Source organism: Brienomyrus brachyistius, chromosome 9 (genome assembly GCF_023856365.1).
Source record: "Brienomyrus brachyistius isolate T26 chromosome 9, BBRACH_0.4, whole genome shotgun sequence".
NCBI lineage: Eukaryota > Metazoa > Chordata > Actinopteri > Osteoglossiformes > Mormyridae > Brienomyrus > Brienomyrus brachyistius.
In genome coordinates this window covers 4,591,918-4,604,056 of record NC_064541.1, presented here as the reverse complement: position 1 = coordinate 4,604,056, position 12,139 = coordinate 4,591,918, and positions in this window count along the sequence as shown.

Sequence of the window (12,139 nt, the reverse complement as noted above, 5' to 3'; positions counted from 1 at the left end):
AGAATGTACACCTTTCACAACAGAACAAAATTCTCATCAGTCCACATCTGAAACCACCACATATCTTAGGGATCCCATTTATAATGGTACATTTTTGTTTTATTCACATTCTTTTTCATCACACAGATAAACACCATCCATTAATCTTACAGCATGTATCCTGGTCAGGGTGATGGGGACGACACCACCTATATCGAGTGTGATTTAAGGCCAAGACCTTAAAAGGGAGAGTCAAGACTGAGGCTTGTTACAAGAGCAGTGGGGCACAAAACAACAAACAACATCATTATGAATGTAAAAGAAATGTATGTATTTATAAATATAGGGTAATAATAGAAACAAAATATAAGAATATATTACATACAGGAATATTATAGGAATATTAAAATTAACTTATGCACAATCCTTAACTTATACACAATCCTATTGCATGTAACATTATTGCTCATGTGCAAGATATTAGCCTCCCAAAGGAAGCTGCCACACAGGGAATAATGCACTGGCTCAATGCAACACTGCACATCAGTGAATAAGGAGGAACAATATTGCAGATCAGCAGCAGATAGAAACTGTATCAGAAGACAGTGAACAGAGGAAAAGTTCAATGAGCAGAGTGCAGATTATAAAGCCTGACTGCTGTGGGGCCCAATGACCTGCGGTACCGTTCTGTCACACGCTGGGTGTCTGAGTCTCTTACTGAAGGAGCTGCCCCGGGCCTCCATAGTCTGCTGGGGGGGTGAGAGGAGTCACATAAAATTGATGACAGCCTTGTTATCTCATCCATCTACTCTACAGTGCCAAGGGACGCTCCTCCCTGATGATGAGAGGAGTTTAAGCATGTGGACATTTGGGATAATGTAAGTTCATAACTGGATAGTCAGCTGTACGACTTCCAGTCTGTAGGCAGACTCATCGCCTTCAGTTATGATGGCAAACGTAGTAGTATCACCTGCAAAATTCAGGATCTTCACTGGAGCAGCAGTGATTTGTGTAGAGACTGAAGAGAAGGGGGAGAGCACAGAGCCTGGAGGAGCTCAGTGCTGAGGGTCAGCGTGTCTGATGTGTGCTGTAAGCATACAGATGTCCTGCATTTGTGGAACATTTTGTTTGTGCTGCTGTTTAAATGTGTTGTTGATGCTGCAGTCAGTAATTTTCCACTAGCAGTCTCACCGCCGCATTTTACAGGAAGACTGACCGACTGAGAGCAGGGTGTTTGTGTCTCTCGTCTCAGTGAGCGAAAACCACACAACCGTCAGGTCCTCAGCTCAGGCCCTCTGCTTCACTAGAAAAACCACAAAGGGTATTTTTATCTAAAAGGGGGTGAGCAAGTGAGATGTTATTGACAGCATGAATTTGTCTACTAACATTTTAAATTCAAACCTAAAAAGCAGTATGTCCAGGATGTCAGTAATTACATTTAGTCAGTATGAACAATTTGGGTGCAATAATATAGAATAATGTAGAATTTTGCATAATTCAGTTAATACCAGTAAGATACCGATCATTAACACTATAAGGTCATGTTGCTGAATCTCATTGTTAAAGTTAAATGAATCTACGCATTTTTATACACACAAGACTGTGCTTAGTTCATCTTTCAGTCAAAATCACACAGTGAGGCAAATCTGAGCATCTTAATTGTTTTTGTCTGTGTGGAATGGCATCCCATGCAGGCCTGTGCTCTGTGCTTCCTGGGACAGGTCCCACCCTCTCCAGACCCCGACGAGAATTAGTAGTCGCTGGATAAAAGAATGACAAAAGATAAAAATACAAAAGTCATTTTTGCTGTCTAACCTCTGATTACTGCATGACATTTCTGATGACTGATAAGTAGAAGATACGTTTAGTCTGTTTCTTGGTGGTAAGATGTTTCCAAAAGGAGAACCACAAAGAGCACAGTCATTTTCAAGGTTATTTCTCACTGGTCAGTGTGAAAGGCTGCATCATTACTATAATGCCGGGCTCAGCACAGTGACTGCACCTGCGCTGCACTGTAGATCACAAGCCAGGCTGCAGACCATCAGCCCTGAAAGTTAAAACAGGACTCGTATGTGTGTCATGTGTTGTTTAATAAAAATTTACAGGACAGAACATAGTGGATTCAGTTTCCTTTGCTCTTACACTCCCAGTCCAAAGTGTGGCCACAACTGCTGTCAATGCATCTGTCTCTTTTTTCACTGTGTTATTCACCTTAATATCAAAAGGCTCCAAAGCAGTACAGTAATGCAGAACAAATATTGTAACTAACAAGGAAGTGGGGAGGTAATGGACAGAAGTGTTGGTTTTTGGTAACTCCACTCCTCTGACCTCCACTCCATTTTAGGTTCCTTGGAAAAATATCAAACACCTAGGGGTTAAAGTCGACACCAACCTTAAGTTTGACACTCAGATATGGTCAGTTGTCAAGTCAAACTTTTTACAATTGAGGCAGTTGGCCAAAATAAAGCCAATTCTTTCTAGGCAGCACTTTGAGACAGTAATCCACTCTTTTGTCGGTACTAGTTTGGACCACTGTAACGCCCTCTATGTTGGAGTTAGAGGCTCCACTATTGTTCACCTCCAGAGGGTTCAAAATGCTGCCGCACATGGAAATATGAGCATGTCTCCCCTATTTTAGCCTCACTCCACTGGCTGCCCGTACATTTTAGGATTCATTTTAAAATTCTGTTATTTGCTTTTAAAGCCCTCAGTGGTCTTGCTCCACCTGACCTCTGTGAGCTGCTTCACCCTTACACCCCCACCCGCTCTCTCAGGTCAGCTGATCAGCTGCTCCTGACGGTTCCTAAGACTCAGCGTGAGCTTAGAGGGGATCGAGCTTTTGCAGTCGCAGATCCTAAAATGTGGAATGACTTGCCTTTTCACATTAGAGAGGCCTCTTCTCTGTCCGTTTTTAAATCTCTTTTTAAAACTCATCTCTTCTCCTTCACCTTTGACACGTTGTGAGATGTTAATTTTAATAGTAAATTTTGTTTTAATCTTCGCCTTTTCTTTATTAATTGATTTTTTAAAATTTTATTAATGGCCTATTACTCACATTTAATGTTTTGGTTCTTATTAAATTTCTTTTACTTCGTTTTTAAGTGTGTGAATGTTATTATTTATTCCTTTGTGCAGCACTTTGGTCCATAAGGTTGTTTAAAGTGCTTTTCAAATGAAGCTGGATTGGAATAGATTGGAAGATGGCTCAACAAATCTCTCTCCCAGTATGTAAAATTCGACAGAGGGGCGCAAGGTGACATTCTGTCAGGGGCCCAGAATTTTTAGCTACACCTCTGTGTTACTGTGTTTTTTTTGTCCTAGCCATCAATAACTCTGGAGTTGCTATATCGCCACCTGGTGGTGAAAAGATCAGACAAAAATATGTACACATGTTACCAACAGTTTGAAATTGAAGTGCAGAGTTAGCAGGTTTAATTAATCGTCCCAACAGATGCCTGTCATGAAATTTGAGAATTGCAAGTTAAAACACAGGAAAAAATCAGGAACACTACAAGATAAAATATTTACCAAACACTCAATGTGCATCCAGGGTGACAAGGGACAACTGGAGGATGATGTGACAATCTGACAGTGACATTCACAGCACTTTATATGTTGCCAAAAAAAGAAAAGGGGATTAAAATCAAAAATCTGAAATCATGTATTAGGGTGGGGCTGCTTGGTGGTGCAGTGATTAGCACTGTTACCTCCCACCACTGGGACTCGTTTCGGTTTGAGTCTCCGCCTGGGTCACATGTGTGTGGAGTTTGCATGTTCTTTCTTGCTAAATTGGCCGTAGGAGTGCATGTGTGTGTGAATGGTGTGTGAATGTGCCTTGCAATGGGCTGGCCCCCCCGTCCTGGGTTATTCCCTGCCTCGTGCCCATATCCTTCCAGGATAGGCTCCGGACCCCCCGCGACCCAGTAGGATAAGCGGTTTGGACAATGGATGGATGGATGTATGAGGGTGAGTCACAATGACGACTGCTGCTCTGTTGACTTGGTCCCAGGAGTCGTCAGCGTTGGTCTGCCGGGGCCCCCGTCCTGTCTGTGGAAGCACCCCTCTTGTTGGCTGTTCTCTCTGCCTGGGCCCCCTCTCCTGCTGCCTCACGTTTGGGTTGAAGTGGCTCCCCAGTGCTTCTGTAAAGCGCTTTGTGTATCTTAGGAAAGGGCTGTATAAATGTAACATTCATTCATTTATTCGAGGTCCCAGCCAGAAGAGTGCAGTCCCACACTGTCCCCCGCATCACTTCACTTTAGCACCTGTTACCAGTAAAAGTCAAGTCAAGTAGGTCTTTAATGTTATTTTTAACTTTACACGGTTGAGTATAGTACAGAGTTACAAAAGAAACAGCGTTTTCCTTGGATCAAGGTACTACTTAAATTAACACAAGACTAACACATAACAGTCTAGCAACATACTGTATGGTGCATAATGAGCAAAAACTGCAAACATTGCTGGACAGTGCAAAAAGAGAGGACAACTGACACCAACGAGCACAAACAGCACAGTAAACCCAATACTGATAAGGTGCAGTTTGATTGTGCAATGAGGTAGCAATACAAATAAATAAAAGTAACTGTAAACATGGCTACAATAAGATAAAAAATAGTAGTTAAATAATAAAGTGTGTTAATGAGTGTGTGTGTGTGTGGTATCAGATTAGTCCCTGAGAGTTCAGTAGTCTGACGGCATGGGGGATAAAGCTGTTTGAGTCTGGCTGTAAAGGCCCGAATGCTCCGGTACCTATTTCCAGAAGGCAGGAGGGTGAAACGATAATGTGAGGGGTGGGTGGGGTCATCCACAATGGTGGTGGCTTTGCGGATGCAGTGTGTGGTGTGAATATCCGTGATGGAGGGGAGAGATACTCCAGTGATCTTCTCAACTGTCATCACTATCTTTTGTAGGGACTTGCGATCTGAGGCGACACAGTTCCCAAAGCAGACCGTGATGCAGCTGCTCAGGGTGCTTTCAACAGTTCCCTGATAGAATGTGAGGATGGGAGATGGGCTTTTCTGTGCTTCTGTAGAAAGTAGAGGTGCTGCTGTGCTTTACATACTATGGAGCTGATGTTGAAGGACCTGGTGAGATTCTCCGCCACAGTGCACACAGTGAGTACATTGCGCCTGCCGGTCCATGTTACATCACAGGAATGACCTGAGCAAACTTAGGCATCTTGGGTGTGAACTGGATCATTAGCACCTAATAGCTGTACTTTTATTATAGATGCTCTACATTTTATTTACATAAATATTTCTCCTCTTTCCATATTTAGCAGTGAGGTCTGCAATGCCATTCGTTTTGTGTCACACTGTTGGGTGTCAGCAGGAGCCAACTGACCTTCTATTTAGTTCTCTCACCTCGTCTCAGTGACCTCCCATCATCAGCAAGGAAAGCTGAGCTATAGTCTACTTCTTATGTTCCTCTTCTCTTCAGGTAATGAGCAGCTCCCTTTTTGAAGCTTGAGACTTGGTTAGTCTGTTGTTTGACTAAAGTGTTTTTAACTTCCACAGTACTAGCCAGGGATGGTGAACTTCCTGTGTAAGGTCACAGGGGGTCTGGAGCCTATGCAGGATGATATGGGCACAAAGCAGGGAATAACCCAGGACCAGGTGCCAACCTGTTACAGGGCACACACACCACTCAGACATGGGCAATTTGGCAACTCCAATTAATCTTGGCATATTTTTGGACTGTCGGGCAAAACAGAAGAAACCCCATGACACCTGGAGAACATGCAAGATCCACAGACGTGACTTGAACCTTCCTCCCAGATGTGTCAGGCAACAGGCCTAACCAATGTGCAGCTCCTACGTACAAACAGTGAAATTGAACGATGTTGCTGATGTAGTTATGAAGACTGTAAAAATTAACAATGGCAAAAGTAATCAAGCAGATATTCAGATTCCTTCATGAATGTTTTTATGCATAAAAAGGAGAAACAAGAGGAATATCTCATCACAACCTTAATTTTGAACAGCTTTATTACAGGACATCATGGGGTTCACCTAAAACAGCTGAATAAAGGTCATTCTAACTGGTTCAAGATTTATTGTCATTAAGTGCAGGATGTACCAAAATACAATGAAATCTGTACTTGTGTTTAATCCAAGACTGATTCCTTAATTGATAATACATACAAGTATCAGGTAGCAGAAATGAAAATGTACATAAACATGATGTCACGCCCGGCTCGTATGACCCTCGTGTGTGCCACGCCCCCCTGATTATCCACGTGTGCTTCCCCAATCGTACCCAGCTGCACCCTGTTGTTTTGCTCTGTCTTGTCTATTTAGTCCATGTATTGCCTTAGTTTCTTGTCCGTCATTGATGTTTGTTAATGTCAGTACCAGCGTTCCGTCCTGCCCTGCTCTTTCCCTTGAATAAATCCCCGTTTTCCCCGTACTTTGCCTGCTTGCCTGCTCCTTGCCCGCTGCTCTGCCCGCGCGCTCACCCGCATTACCAGCGCAAATCCTGACACATGACATAAATACACACACATAAAATATATTCACTTAAAAGTGTCAGCAGTATGACATGTAGATGCTATTGGGTACGGAATAGGATGAAATAAATAATGATGTCAACTAGGGCTGCCACTGAAAATCTGTCAGCATCAATATTTTAAATCAACATATCAGTTTATGTATTAAAATAATTTAATTTTTAATTTCAAGTTATTTTTAATTATTTTAACAAAAAGATGGTTGTACACTGTGTAAAGTTTCGATGGCAAACCACACAGCACTGGTGCTATAACAAGGGAAAACATACAGGCACTATTCTGGATGATGGACCACCAGAATAGGCAAAACTCCACCGTATGTGTTGTCTATTAATGGTTATTAAAATACCATTAATACAGAGAGCTTTGTGATATCTTTTGCCATTATAGTTCCTAAATACACTCATTATTAAAGCCATGAAATTGTCTGCTTGCTACATTACAATCTCCACTGAATAAACGTTTGAGGAAAACATGTAGGTTAAAATCTGGGCTTATTCTACATTAATTTACAGTATCAGTGTGTGTGTGTGTGTGTGTATGTATGTGTGCGTGTGTGTGTGTATGTGTGTCTGTGTGTGTGTGTGTGTGTGTATGTGTGTGTGTGTGTGTGTGTGTATGCATGCATTGGGCTTGTTTGGGACCAGTTATATTACCGTAATATAAAAGTGAAAGGATGATGGAAACTAACGAAAAAATGAACTGAGCTAAAAGTGAAAACTATACCAAATAAACACGTCAGACTTTAATCAACAAAGTCACTCCACCATCTTGTTACCTAGTTTAACCACAATATGTCCTCTTTTAAAAGATGTTGTAGATGCTAAGCTTGCCCTTTCTTCACAGCGACTACAGTACTTACTGCTTCCATTATTTACCGAAACAGCTGCATGTGGGGCTCTGCTAACTGAATTTAAAAAACATAAAGATACACTGATTTTATACAGATTACTAACTTTTGGGCATCACAATAAAAAAATCTCCTAAATTTTTTAGGCAAGTTACTTATCTGCTTATTGAATGGTGGGCGAAAATAATGTCTATATAGTGTCCAAATGCCGGCACCCATTATATAAAACCCTGCAATGACGTAGAGTTTGTTGTTCTTAAAATAATCCATCCATCCATCCATTTTCCAAACCGCTTATCCTACTGGGTCGCGGGGGGTCTGGAGCCTATCCCCGAATCAATGGGCACGAGGCAGGGAACAACCCAGGATGGAGGGCCAGCCCATCGCAGGGCACACTCACACACCATTCACTCGAACCCGGGTCCCTGAGGTGTGAGGCTAACCACTGCACCACCATGGCACCCCCAATAAGAACTCTATGTGATTACTAATTACTGTTACCTAATTTCCTGTCTGGTCTTTTCCCCCCACATTGTTAAAAGTCATTATATGTCTGGGTGCCAGTCAATGGAAGCTCACACTCAAGAAACAGCATAAATGCTACTCATACACAGTTGGGGGGCAGGGGTCAGTCCTTGTGCCTGTAATGAGAAGGTCACCAGTTGAAACTAACCCAGCCTCAGCACGTCTGTGGGTCCTTGAGCAAGGCTCTTAACCCCCAGCTCCCTGGGTGCCCCAACAGGTAGCTGCACTTCGCGGACAACTTACTCCACAAAGAGTAAGTTGAGGGAGACATAAAAAACACAATTTCCCCACGGGGATTAATAAAGTCCATCCATCCATGGAATATTATTTAGCACTATATAACGTAGAATATAAGAATTATGATTTTATAAAAAGTATGCCAAATATCCATGATATAATCATTACAATGTAAACATTATAATGTAATCAACACAATGGAACCAACTGAGTATGTATTTGCACCTTTTGTTAGTCTGAGTTTCTGTTAGCTACTTCATGTTAGTCCTGAATCTATGAATATTCACTTTTATTAGCGTATATTTTATCACTATGTAAAAGGACAAATATATTATCAACCTTTTAGTGAGACAATGTGTAAACGGCTGAAACTACCAAGGTTTACTACTGAAGGAAGGGATTCACCTGAGTTCACCAGAAGTTCATGGCTGAATATTTTTTAAAAACCAAGTGGAGCTGCTCGCGCCACCATTATGTTCAACCGAGAGACCAAACGGTAAAAGAAATGACTGTCAAACTTATCACCCAGGGGTGAACATAAATCTATATAAATATCACCTGCATGCACATTGCTTCTTTTACAATAACCAACTCCTGATCCATACTGTTAGTCGTGAAAAAAATAACTATTGTGTACATAGAGGCCCTGTGTAAAAAGATAACTGCCAAGGAAAAGATCAAAAACATTTATTTCAAGGATTCAAAGTTTTTATGGTCATGTACAGTGTACAGTGCAGTTCTTATTTGATTAACTTGAATGTCTTCACAGACAAGACGATTTAACAAATAAAGCAGCGCAACATTACAGTAACTAACAACAAACAAACAAAGCTCACGAGTACTATTACAGTATTCATATAATTTATTTAAATGTAATTTTACCAAGTAAATTAATTGAAAAGCAGTTACCACCGCTTTACCTGCTTCTCGGGAGAAATAGCAGATATACAAACGACATGTATGTAACTAAAAGCTGTGTCGTAATGGAGCGGATCCAGTTTGTGCAGCCTGCTAAGAGATGCTGCCTGATGTGTTTTGCTCTCGCGGAGTTTTGGTACCATGTGACATGGTGACGTAATGCAGCAGACGATAAAAATCTAACCATGATGCATTGCGTCAGGACCAGAATGTGTTGCTTTAAGCTAGCGCTGTATGTGGGTGCATGAAGTGGAAAGCACCCAATAACAAACATAACATTTTTTTAAAAATGTTTTCTTCACCGGTGCAGTGAATTTAAATAAAGAGCTATGATGGTGCTGCAAATGGCTTTGCATAGTAGTTAGTAGTAGCATTAGCCGCTGTGTGCGGCATTAGCTTTCTACAGTCCTTACAGATGGTTCGTGTTTTGTCTGTCTCCCTTTCGCCATTTATATTTTCCGCCGGGCACCCAAAATGCTGCCACACAAAAGATTTAAAAGTGTCTGGGGTATCTACTATAGTAATTTAGTCAGACGCCGACATATTTGCAGCGCATTCGTGAAACGGCTTTTCGCTCCAACGAGAAATCTCGTCATGTTGTAATATCGCGAGATCTCGTGACACGCGTTTCACTCCCACTTCTTAGTAACAGTCATGATTTGATAAAGTGACAACCTGCGTAATAATTGGTAATACATAGAGTTTGCTATTGTTCAGGCTAGCAGACTGTTATGGCTTGAGGTTAATGGTGCCTGTTACTTGTGAATTTTCACATTTGCAAGAATCTTCTGCCTCGTGAACGAGAAACGGGTAATTATGCTAAAAGAAGAAAAAAGCAGAACCGCAATGTGTGTAATGCTGGTGCTGATTTTTCAGTATGAACACAGTAAAATTTGTACAAACTACCTGCATTCAAACTTGTATTCTTTATATAGTTTGGTTAATTACTATTTAAACGTTTTATCTGCGCTCCATTGTATATCTTGTATTGGAGACTTGTATGTACTTTTTGATTGGAAATGGTTAGTTGTATATACATTGACTATTTTTATGATTAATTTCTTTGTTTATTTAATTTGGCAACAGATTTGCACTTTTAGAAGTATTGCTGTTCATGTTCTAATGTTAAATTGTGTTATTTGTTCTAAGCCAAAGTACACTTGCTACCCAGATAAACAGCTTTAAACATTTCTTTGGACTGCCTAAGACTTTTGCACAGTACTGCATATCTTAGAACATAAGAAATTTACAGATGAGAGGAGGCCATTCGGCCCATCAAACTAGTTTGGGAAGAACTTAACTAATAGCTCAGAGTTGTTAAAATCTTATCCAGCTCTGATTTAACCATCTCTCTCAATATAATATTGGGATCATTTATTCTCTTCAGAGGCCTCCATAGAATAGTGCATCCATCCCCTCACTTATATTTAGACAGACGTATCCTGAGGCACCAGGGCAACAGTCAGAATAACAACAGAATCATCAATTTCACAGCTAATTTCAAAAATTTCTTTAACGCAGATTACAGAAAAAAAGATAAGCAAATTAGGTAATATTAAGAAAATTATTAAAACGTGTAGAGTAATAGACATATTTGTCATTCAGACATATTGTGCTTTTTTAAGAGCAGAAGGAATACATTAAATCACAATTATATTTAGTTTTTAATTATATATATATATATATATATATATTATTTTTTTAAATGTACATCATTATAAATGAGAACTATATGTGATTGCTAATTACTGTTAACTAATTTTCTGTATGATCTTTCTCCCCTTCAGTCTTAAAAATCATTATATGTCAGGGGGCCAATCAGTGGAGGCACACGGACACATTGGCCGGTTATCCTATTTGTTCAGCGCCAGCCCAACAAGTAGAGTATTCAGAACCATGGACAGTGACCAGTGTTACTGTGACATCTGGTTCCTTCATTGGCTCTATATAGTTTTCTAGAAATAACTAAATGCCTCTGTTGTAGAAATTTCCAGCCATAGACTTGGTTCCTATATGACGAGAAGATTTTATTTTTACTCAGACTAAGAAGCTAGAGATAATCAGCTCTGCATGTTATCTGCCCTTTACTGCTCGAGCAGGGCTCATGCACATCAACAAATGTCAAGGCAGCAAGTGCATACAAACAACTTCTCAGGACAGTTATAGGGCTTTCATGAGGAGTCAAACTGCTGCGTCATTCAGAGATACCATTGTCTAAGACTTGCACTAAATCATTCTAAGTACTTGGGCGTATTTAGTGTCAGAATCCATCCCTGCCTTGTCCTGTTCTCTCTTGTTTGTTCCCATTTGGCCAGCACATGTCACTGGCCATCCTATTCTCTCCTCTGACTTGTAGCTCCTTAGCTCATAGTGTGTTTGCCTGCTGCTCGGGCCGCCATGTGGCTTAGTTTGACATGTGATCAAAATTTAGAGTAAACTAATACATGATAGCTTGCCTTAAAAAAAGATCAATGGCAGAACAGGGGCTCTGAACGCAGTCTGCATTAATAAGGAATTAACCATTTCTCTCAATATAAAATTGGGATAATTATTCTCTTCAGAGGCCTCCATAGAATAATGCATCCATCCCCTCACTCATGTGTATAGAGGCATATCGTAAGGCTCCGGCAACATCTTTCAGATCAACAACAGCATCAACAATTTCACAGCTAGATTTAAAACATACTTTAACGTAGAGTGATTGCAGTAAATGATAAATAAATTAGGTAATATTAATTCAATTATTGAAATGTGCAGATTAACAGAAAAGGTTTTATAATTTTACATAATGATAAATGAGAACTATATGTGATTACTAATTACTGTTACCTAATTTCCTGTCTTGACTTTTCCCCCCTTATTGTTAAAGGTAATTATATGTCAGGGTGCCAGTCAGTGGAAGCGCACAGACACGTTGGACAGCTGGTCTATTCATTCAGCACCAGCCCATCAAGTAGAGAATTCAGCACCACGGACAGTGACCTGTGTTACTATGACATCAGGTCCCTTCATTGGCTCTATATATTTTTCTAGAAATAACTAATTGGCTCTTTTCTAGAAATGTCCAGGCTATATGTAGAGAATATTTTATTTTTATTTAGACTAAGAAACTACAGAAAATCAGC